The sequence below is a fragment of the Lepisma saccharinum genome, chromosome 1 (assembly GCF_977018435.1).
Source record: "Lepisma saccharinum chromosome 1, izLepSacc3.1, whole genome shotgun sequence".
NCBI classification, from domain to species: domain Eukaryota; kingdom Metazoa; phylum Arthropoda; class Insecta; order Zygentoma; family Lepismatidae; genus Lepisma; species Lepisma saccharinum.
In genome coordinates, this window is record NC_139229.1 from 182,887,190 (window position 1) to 182,897,589 (window position 10,400).

Below are 10,400 nucleotides of genomic sequence, written 5' to 3' on the forward strand. Positions count from 1 at the left end.
TACAGGTACTTGATTGGCCAGGGAATTCTCCGGACGTAAATCCCATTGAGAATTTGTGGGCTATATGCAAAAGTCGCCTCCGTGCTGTGGACTGTACGAGTATGGAGAAGCTCATTCAGGCGCTCATTCAATTGTGGTACAGGGATCTGAAAATCAACAGTGACTGTACAAAACTAGTAGACTCCATGCCAAACTGTGTTCAAATGCTGCTTAAAAATAGAAGAGGTCGTATCCGTTAATAATGTACGTGTAGGTGAGTTTTGTACAATTATATGTGAGTTTTGTACAATAAACTACTAAATTCATGCTTTGTTTCAATTAATTTGCACAAGGGTGTACCTTCCTACTGGATTAATAACTGAACTGCAGACAATTTATGCTCTACAAGTTTTCTACAAATGGTGTATAAAGGTATGATACAAATATTTTTTTCCTTTTGATAGCCATCTGCAAACAAGTAAGCTAATTCAACGTTTTAGATGCGATTTGCATGTCAAGTTGCCTGGGGCCCTCTGGCTGAGTCAGTACGCCCCTGCTTATTATCACGGACATTGTCATATGATAGTTACTTGGAATAATAAACACTGAGTTATGAAGTTATTTGTGGTGCCTTAACTTGTACACTTCTGTTCACAGAAATTGGCACACACGTTTGAGTTAAGGATCAGATTCTGAGCCGATCGAGTGTGGCACTACAGCCGAAGTAAAGATTCAGGAAAACAGTACTCTGCAGTGTTACTTACCACTAAAGTTTTTCACCGGATGCAGGGAATTTTCTCATTTGCCGAGTGAATAGAAATGGTCACAGGAAAGCCTTGCATTTTAATTATTAATGCAATCCAGTGTCCAATTTTAAAAGAGAGTGGCAGGAAAAAATTCGAGAAGATATGTTCGAGATACTCAGTATCCCATAACTAATCTAAAAAAAAAACTTACCTCAATCCCTTCGCTTGGGGGAAAAGCTCATATTCATTTGAAAGCAAGAGGGGAGTGGATGGTGGTTCCATTACCTCTTTTCCTAGCTTAATAGCAACGTTGACGTTCACCAAGAGGGTCGGCGCAATGTTTCTTTCAGAAAATTTGCTCCGAGCGCCATTCCAGAGAATCGGGAGGGTGTTGTGAATCTCATCTGTGAAATACAGCACATGTGCGTTTAACATTGAGAATTACCAGTGGTTGTTCATGGTTTGACAATGAACTTGATGCTGAGTGTTATATGTGGGAAATGACAAATGACAACAAAAATAAAGTAGGATGCGGTGACCTAAGTATACTTAGTAATTCAATGTGGAAAGACATAGATTTTTCTTTTTATTTGTCTCTGTTTCTTTTTATTAGTCTGTTGTCTAACATTTACAAATATTATCTTGTGCAATTAGCATTACAATAGTAAATTACAATACATCACCTACTTTTGTATTTTATCATCCAGAACCAATTCCACAATGGTGAACCAGAAAAAATATTACAATTGAAGACTAAAATTGGTAAACGATGTAAGTGCCACAATAATTCAAACACAGTTTTCCACGTTAAACTGTGAAATGTGCCATGCTTTATAATGTAAACGTGAAAAGTGGCTGGTAGCCCTCTAAGTAGTTCAAAGGGTGTGTAAAGAGGTCACTAGTATGAACGTTCTTATGGGCTGATGTGCCCAACGCTTTCGCTTTTAGCACTTACATTTACCACTTTTAGTCCTCAATTATTAAACTCAATAGAACACATCATGCAAAGCTTAAGATGGCATGAAGAATTTACAGCAATCTTATCCTGTGAGCTTCTTCGTGGCATATAAATCTACTATTTTCTCCAGAAAATCATCAGTTGGAATCTTAGCAAGATGCCTTCTGCCAGTGATGCAAGATCTGCCCCTTCATTGTGGATATGTTCACAAGCCATTAAAATTGACTTCAAGCTTCTGGAAACAGCGTCGACTATTCTGTAGTGCGACAACCATCTAACTTCAATACATTGTGGAATCTTGATAACTGGGTCATTGATTATTACCTGAATATCGTGGAAAATATTTTCCTTTTTAGGCGACTTGCTAAACAGCTTGTAAATGTCTTTCAAAACATGAAAAATCTTTTTACCTTTGGGTTTTTATTCCTGCAGGAAGCCCCTGCAATTTACAAAATGTGTGCTCTGCAGTGCATATACAGAATCTCTTTGTGAGCCTTTTCCAAAAGCTTTTTTCTCACACCTCCAACATTCCCAGCCATATTTGAGGCACCATCAAAGCCGAAAGCAACAATATCATTGTACGTTAAATCAAGAGCAGCAAGCTCGTCAATAGTATTTGCAATAGTTTCTGCCCTTCCATTAGGAATTGTGACTTGACACAAACTTTTCCACTGGGACCTACCTTGTCCTCAACAATTCTGAACATAATACTTAACTCCGTTTCATTTCTCAAAGAGACACTTTCATCTGCCAAAATGGAGAACTTCTCGTTTTTCAACGTTTTCTTCAGTTCCTCCCTCAATACTTCGCCCAAATACACCAGCAATTCACATGCTGTGTCCTTGCTACTGTAATTAGATCTATCACTCAGAGCTTCTCTCCACACCTTACATTCATCACTCATTTGATCCAGAATACTTTCAATGATGCTTTCATATTTAGTAGTGAAAGCTGCTTCTTCCTTCACCAAAAAGTACAAGCCCCTGCAATGTATCTTATCAACATGCCAAAGTCATTTTTCATGCATGAGCACCATGTCCTACAATTTACTTATTAGAAGGATTTTTTATTTATTTACGTATTTTCAAGATGACACTTGTGTAGGGGTAGAATAACCCCCTTGTCTTGAAAATACCATCCATTTAACTTAGCATAAATATGCATAAAAACACCAAAAATCGATGTTTTTTTTGGTAAAAGCATTCGCGAGCTTAAAAAGCTCACATCCTGGTCTGACACTTGGTAGTCAGACGTGGAACTACTTGATCCAAGCAGGACCTCAGTCAGTCAATGGGAAGCATCCCAGACCATGACGTCATGAGGAAAGGTAAAGGCCGTCCAGCGAAAAGAATAAACTGTTGCTTCAAATGGGCTTTTACTTTCCCTACCTCCTCCCTGTTTTTAATTTTGTTTTCACTACTGAGCGCAAAGGTGAACACATTTGCTTTTGTTTTGAATGTAAAACGCTATTCTGGAACTGGTTAAGCTTTCAGACCAGCAAAATTTCCTTCCAGCAGCGCTTGTTTTCACATTTATTTTTTGTATAGGCACGTGCACGGAGGGGAACGGTGAGCCCAGCGTTGTCGGTTGCTTTCCACCCCGCCCCCTCAGCCCGTAGACAAAATTTCTCGGAAGGAGAGGGACCGTTGGTTTGACGAGGATTGACTGTGGCGGATCTGTGCGTTGGGTTGTGTGTTGTGCTGTAAAAAACCGTTGGTTTTAATAGTGAAATATGAGCGAAGTAGTGTAAAGAAGTGAAGTCGTGGTGAGGTTCTCAAAAGTAAAGAAAGGCAAATAGTAATGAATATTTTTGTTTATTTAAAACAGAAAAATCCGGATCGCGGTGTAAGCGAAAGTAGTGTAAAGAAGTGAAGTCGTGGTGAGGTTCTCAAACGTAAAGAAAGGCAAATAGTAATGAATATTTTTGTTTATTTAAAACAGAAAAATCCGGATCGCGGTGTAAGCGAAAGCAACGGGAGTTTCACGGGCTACTGTGTTTAATTCGGGGTGAGGTTTTTCAAGGTCCTCTTGAAACATCAGATAAGAACGCCAATTACAAGTGGAAAAGTTAAATATAATGATTTTGTCAGAAGTGCTGTGCGACGTAAAGTTCACGAATTCTTTTTTTTTTTTTTAAAAAAAACAACTTAATTCGGTTCTTGCTGCTGTTAATGGACATTTCCCCTACTTTTTTAAATTCTACACAATCGACAAATAACCCCTGCAATTTCCCACGTTCATGTGCGTTCGTTTTTAGGTAAAAAATCAAGTTTCTAATTTTCGAGCCGAACTTTGCACTCAAAACACACCTGCGCATGTTGTGACGTCGTCGTTCGGCTCGTTCTGTCGTCTGCACTTTGCGTTGGGTGCATTTGGTGTTAGGACGTGTCCATGGGGGTCCGGAAGGGGGCAAGGTGGGCCGTGCCCCCCTCCCTGGGAAAATGAAAGTCAATCAAAAATTATATATTTTTCACATATAATTTCATTTCAGCCACAGTTAATTATTGCATGAATTTGAAAAATTCAAATTTAAGCAATGCTTGTTGAGGGAACAACGCTATTATTGGGGAAAATGTGCCTTGTTTTCCCCCTCTGGAAAAAAAATACATTCCTTGTCCCTCCCTGGAAAAATCTTGCGGACGTCCATGGACGTGTCTGTATTTGCTATGAGATAATGGATTTGAAAAGATACGTAACCACCAGAACAGGAAATGGTCGTTACCACTAAGCAAGCACCAAGTCAGTGCTTTACCACACTTTTCTCTGCTGAGTTAATATTACAAGTAAGATTTTTTGTTGCCTTGTGCCGAAACAAGTTTCCATCTTGTGAGTTACAAGAGCAGAGCAGCCCGAATTTAATAGCTGGTCAGTGTTGTGGATATCACGGTGGAAAATAAAGATTTCACCATTATGCACAAATACGAGTACCAGATGCTTCAATATGATATTTCTCAATGTACCCACGAATGAAAAAAAATGAAAAAAACAAAACAGACAACTTGTTTGTGTGCGATTTACATGGCGAGGCCGCATGAATGATAAGCTACAAGAAAAATGAAATTGGGTCTGTGAAAGCTATGTAAAAGTTCAAGTTACTAAAAATACTGTTCTATTTGATTACATTGTAGTGCATTACCATGGGTGTAGCTAGAAATTTTTGTATGGAGGAGGGGGTTCAGGCTCTGATAGAAGTTGAAACATTAAAAAATAATAATAATGTTATGATTGTTATTGCACAACAGTAACTATTATAAAGTAATAGAATAAAGTTTTTATTTCTATAATAATTTTATTACATCCTTCCTTGGGCAGGCTGTTCTATTCCACCAGATGAGCGAATATGCAGCGCAACTATTCATTTATTTTACATTTCAAATACAGTTAGTGAACTGAAATGCAATATTTTGTTATTTACATTCACACGCCTTGTTCAAGAAAAAAATAAGTTAGGAGTAAATTTTGGTCATATAGTGCGACCTCTCACATAAGAAATCTAATTTTTGGAATTTTGAAAACTTGAACCACCTATTCCTTGGATTAAATAATAAAAATATGGATCCTGCATTTTACACCCAACTTTTCGATCTCGCGCATTTTAATACCTTGATTATTCTGTTGGAATCATGGGCGTCGAAAGGAGGGGAGTCGGGCGCCCCTGCCCCTCTTTGGAAAGTTGCATCGATCATTTCAAGTAAAAAAAAGAAGAAAGCTTGTTATTTTATTGTTAATAGGAGAAATAAAGATCATTTAGTTAGTATTTGAACAGAATATAGCGACAGTAGAAAGTGTGTTAGATCAAAAATAATTAAAGGAAAATATAGGAACGAAGTTGTATCTCCATGTTCTGCCATTTAATCCAAGAAATACTGTAAATGGTTCCCCAGTTTTCAACATTCCAAAAAATATAGTTTTATGGGAGAGGTCACAACATAAACCTTATGAGTAAAATTTTCCCCTACTTTTTACAGCCTTTTCGCGAATGATGTATGCAAAAGTTAATAACATATACAATAACTGTGAATTTTAGTACACTGAGTGAAATGTGAACAAGAAATTTATGAAATAACTTTCTACTAGATATTCACTTATCTGTTTATTTTTATTAGTATATAATATTTATCATTGTAAAATAACAATTTAATTATTATCAATTTTTATTATTGTTATTATTTCTACTATTCAAGTTTTATCATTTCCCGAGCTCCAGCAAAAAATTCTGGCAACGCCCGTGGTTGGAATAATATCTAAGTGAAATTTATTTCTGTTATTATTGATTACAATAAAAATAATACACTTTATGTTTTTTGTAACTTTAAATGAACAATGCCAACTTCTAGGAGCTGGTCAACGGATCGTTTCGAACCCACGGCCTTCCTTACGCTCATTTGCATTACATAAATTTATTTTCAGCTATGCAAGAAAAAAGAAAAAAACGCTGCTTTATACCGTCGTGCAAAAATACACTGACATTTTTCTTCAGGTAAACTTATTGCACTGGAGTAATACCAGCACTACTAATAATAACTGGAAATCAGGAATGGTTGCTACTGAGAAAAATCGTTCAACAGAATAATATTAAATTATCTTGAATAAGCTGTCGATGAAAATAAACACCATGTCAAATTTCCCTTGTAAAACTTAAGTCGCTGCTTTCGCTCCTCTTATCTCTGCTCCATCCAATATCAGTTGTGCAAAATATGGAGCTACCGTGAAGGCAGGCATCAGGACATGTTAGATTGCCGGAATTGGCTTTCGTACATCTCTTGCATGTCATAATCGAAACGTTACTTTTGGAAATCACAGAGAATCCTCTTCAATATTCAGCGTTACAAACACGAGGAACAACAAACGCCTTCGTGCATGGATTTCTAGAGCGCTAAGCAGACGACCGAAATCACTGCCGAACTACAACGTCATAACTGGAATATCCAATCAGAGACCGTTCGGTTTTCGTGAAGTACAACATCAATTTGGCACAACTTCTAAGGCCAATTTCTCGCAAACTATTTCGAATTAACACAAACTATTTTACACAACGTTAATATAAAATGAATGGCATGCAGTGATACAGTTAAAATCATATTGTAGGTTAGAGTGGAAATGTCCATTCTGACTCCACATTACCGAATTTTAGAAGATCAAGGTTTCATGTCTTTCTCAAATAACTTGGCTTCTCGTATGAGAAAAGGGGCAACAAATCCATGTTAATGGAAAGAGAAGATTTAACTTCTCTTCGTCATAAATATTTAAGAGAAATTAAGAAGATTAGGCGAGTTTAATAATAGGTAACCGTGAACTTATTTCTTCAATTTGTACGTACTCGCGATTCAAGCGCCACGCACGTTTGTTTGGTCTTGTACTTTCACTGCCAGCAGGTCCGTTACTCGCCCCTGCGGCAAGCGGCAACGCTGTTCTCATATTCCCAACAGTCTATTCTTTTCGCTGGACGACCAATGTCAAATTCCTTTATTATGTGTGAGGTAAACTCTCATCTCATCTTCAACTAAAAAGATGGTTACTTTTTCTCCTTGAAGACTTATGAATAGCTTCCTAGTTTTGGTAAAAGCATTCGCGAGCTTAAAAAGCTCACATCCTGGTCTGACACTTGGTAGTCAGACGTGGAACTACTTGATCCAAGCAGGACCTCAGTCAGTCAATGGGAAGCATCCCAGACCATGACGTCATGAGGAAAGGTAAAGGCCGTCCAGCGAAAAGAATAAACTGTTGCTTCAAATGGGCTTTTACTTTCCCTACCTCCTCCCTGTTTTTAATTTTGTTTTCACTACTGAGCGCAAAGGTGAACACATTTGCTTTTGTTTTGAATGTAAAACGCTATTCTGGAACTGGTTAAGCTTTCAGACCAGCAAAATTTCCTTCCAGCAGCGCTTGTTTTCACATTTATTTTTTGTATAGGCACGTGCACGGAGGGGAACGGTGAGCCCAGCGTTGTCGGTTGCTTTCCACCCCGCCCCCTCAGCCCGTAGACAAAATTTCTCGGAAGGAGAGGGACCGTTGGTTTGACGAGGATTGACTGTGGCGGATCTGTGCGTTGGGTTGTGTGTTGTGCTGTAAAAAACCGTTGGTTTTAATAGTGAAATATGAGCGAAGTAGTGTAAAGAAGTGAAGTCGTGGTGAGGTTCTCAAAAGTAAAGAAAGGCAAATAGTAATGAATATTTTTGTTTATTTAAAACAGAAAAATCCGGATCGCGGTGTAAGCGAAAGTAGTGTAAAGAAGTGAAGTCGTGGTGAGGTTCTCAAACGTAAAGAAAGGCAAATAGTAATGAATATTTTTGTTTATTTAAAACAGAAAAATCCGGATCGCGGTGTAAGCGAAAGCAACGGGAGTTTCACGGGCTACTGTGTTTAATTCGGGGTGAGGTTTTTCAAGGTCCTCTTGAAACATCAGATAAGAACGCCAATTACAAGTGGAAAAGTTAAATATAATGATTTTGTCAGAAGTGCTGTGCGACGTAAAGTTCACGAATTCTTTTTTTTTTTTTTAAAAAAAACAACTTAATTCGGTTCTTGCTGCTGTTAATGGACATTTCCCCTACTTTTTTAAATTCTACACAATCGACAAATAACCCCTGCAATTTCCCACGTTCATGTGCGTTCGTTTTTAGGTAAAAAATCAAGTTTCTAATTTTCGAGCCGAACTTTGCACTCAAAACACACCTGCGCATGTTGTGACGTCGTCGTTCGGCTCGTTCTGTCGTCTGCACTTTGCGTTGGGTGCATTTGGTGTTAGGACGTGTCCATGGGGGTCCGGAAGGGGGCAAGGTGGGCCGTGCCCCCCTCCCTGGGAAAATGAAAGTCAATCAAAAATTATATATTTTTCACATATAATTTCATTTCAGCCACAGTTAATTATTGCATGAATTTGAAAAATTCAAATTTAAGCAATGCTTGTTGAGGGAACAACGCTATTATTGGGGAAAATGTGCCTTGTTTTCCCCCTCTGGAAAAAAAATACATTCCTTGTCCCTCCCTGGAAAAATCTTGCGGACGTCCATGGACGTGTCTGTATTTGCTATGAGATAATGGATTTGAAAAGATACGTAACCACCAGAACAGGAAATGGTCGTTACCACTAAGCAAGCACCAAGTCAGTGCTTTACCACACTTTTCTCTGCTGAGTTAATATTACAAGTAAGATTTTTTGTTGCCTTGTGCCGAAACAAGTTTCCATCTTGTGAGTTACAAGAGCAGAGCAGCCCGAATTTAATAGCTGGTCAGTGTTGTGGATATCACGGTGGAAAATAAAGATTTCACCATTATGCACAAATACGAGTACCAGATGCTTCAATATGATATTTCTCAATGTACCCACGAATGAAAAAAAATGAAAAAAACAAAACAGACAACTTGTTTGTGTGCGATTTACATGGCGAGGCCGCATGAATGATAAGCTACAAGAAAAATGAAATTGGGTCTGTGAAAGCTATGTAAAAGTTCAAGTTACTAAAAATACTGTTCTATTTGATTACATTGTAGTGCATTACCATGGGTGTAGCTAGAAATTTTTGTATGGAGGAGGGGGTTCAGGCTCTGATAGAAGTTGAAACATTAAAAAATAATAATAATGTTATGATTGTTATTGCACAACAGTAACTATTATAAAGTAATAGAATAAAGTTTTTATTTCTATAATAATTTTATTACATCCTTCCTTGGGCAGGCTGTTCTATTCCACCAGATGAGCGAATATGCAGCGCAACTATTCATTTATTTTACATTTCAAATACAGTTAGTGAACTGAAATGCAATATTTTGTTATTTACATTCACACGCCTTGTTCAAGAAAAAAATAAGTTAGGAGTAAATTTTGGTCATATAGTGCGACCTCTCACATAAGAAATCTAATTTTTGGAATTTTGAAAACTTGAACCACCTATTCCTTGGATTAAATAATAAAAATATGGATCCTGCATTTTACACCCAACTTTTCGATCTCGCGCATTTTAATACCTTGATTATTCTGTTGGAATCATGGGCGTCGAAAGGAGGGGAGTCGGGCGCCCCTGCCCCTCTTTGGAAAGTTGCATCGATCATTTCAAGTAAAAAAAAGAAGAAAGCTTGTTATTTTATTGTTAATAGGAGAAATAAAGATCATTTAGTTAGTATTTGAACAGAATATAGCGACAGTAGAAAGTGTGTTAGATCAAAAATAATTAAAGGAAAATATAGGAACGAAGTTGTATCTCCATGTTCTGCCATTTAATCCAAGAAATACTGTAAATGGTTCCCCAGTTTTCAACATTCCAAAAAATATAGTTTTATGGGAGAGGTCACAACATAAACCTTATGAGTAAAATTTTCCCCTACTTTTTACAGCCTTTTCGCGAATGATGTATGCAAAAGTTAATAACATATACAATAACTGTGAATTTTAGTACACTGAGTGAAATGTGAACAAGAAATTTATGAAATAACTTTCTACTAGATATTCACTTATCTGTTTATTTTTATTAGTATATAATATTTATCATTGTAAAATAACAATTTAATTATTATCAATTTTTATTATTGTTATTATTTCTACTATTCAAGTTTTATCATTTCCCGAGCTCCAGCAAAAAATTCTGGCAACGCCCGTGGTTGGAATAATATCTAAGTGAAATTTATTTCTGTTATTATTGATTACAATAAAAATAATACACTTTATGTTTTTTGTAACTTTAAATGAACAATGCCAACTTCTAGGAGCTGGTCAACGG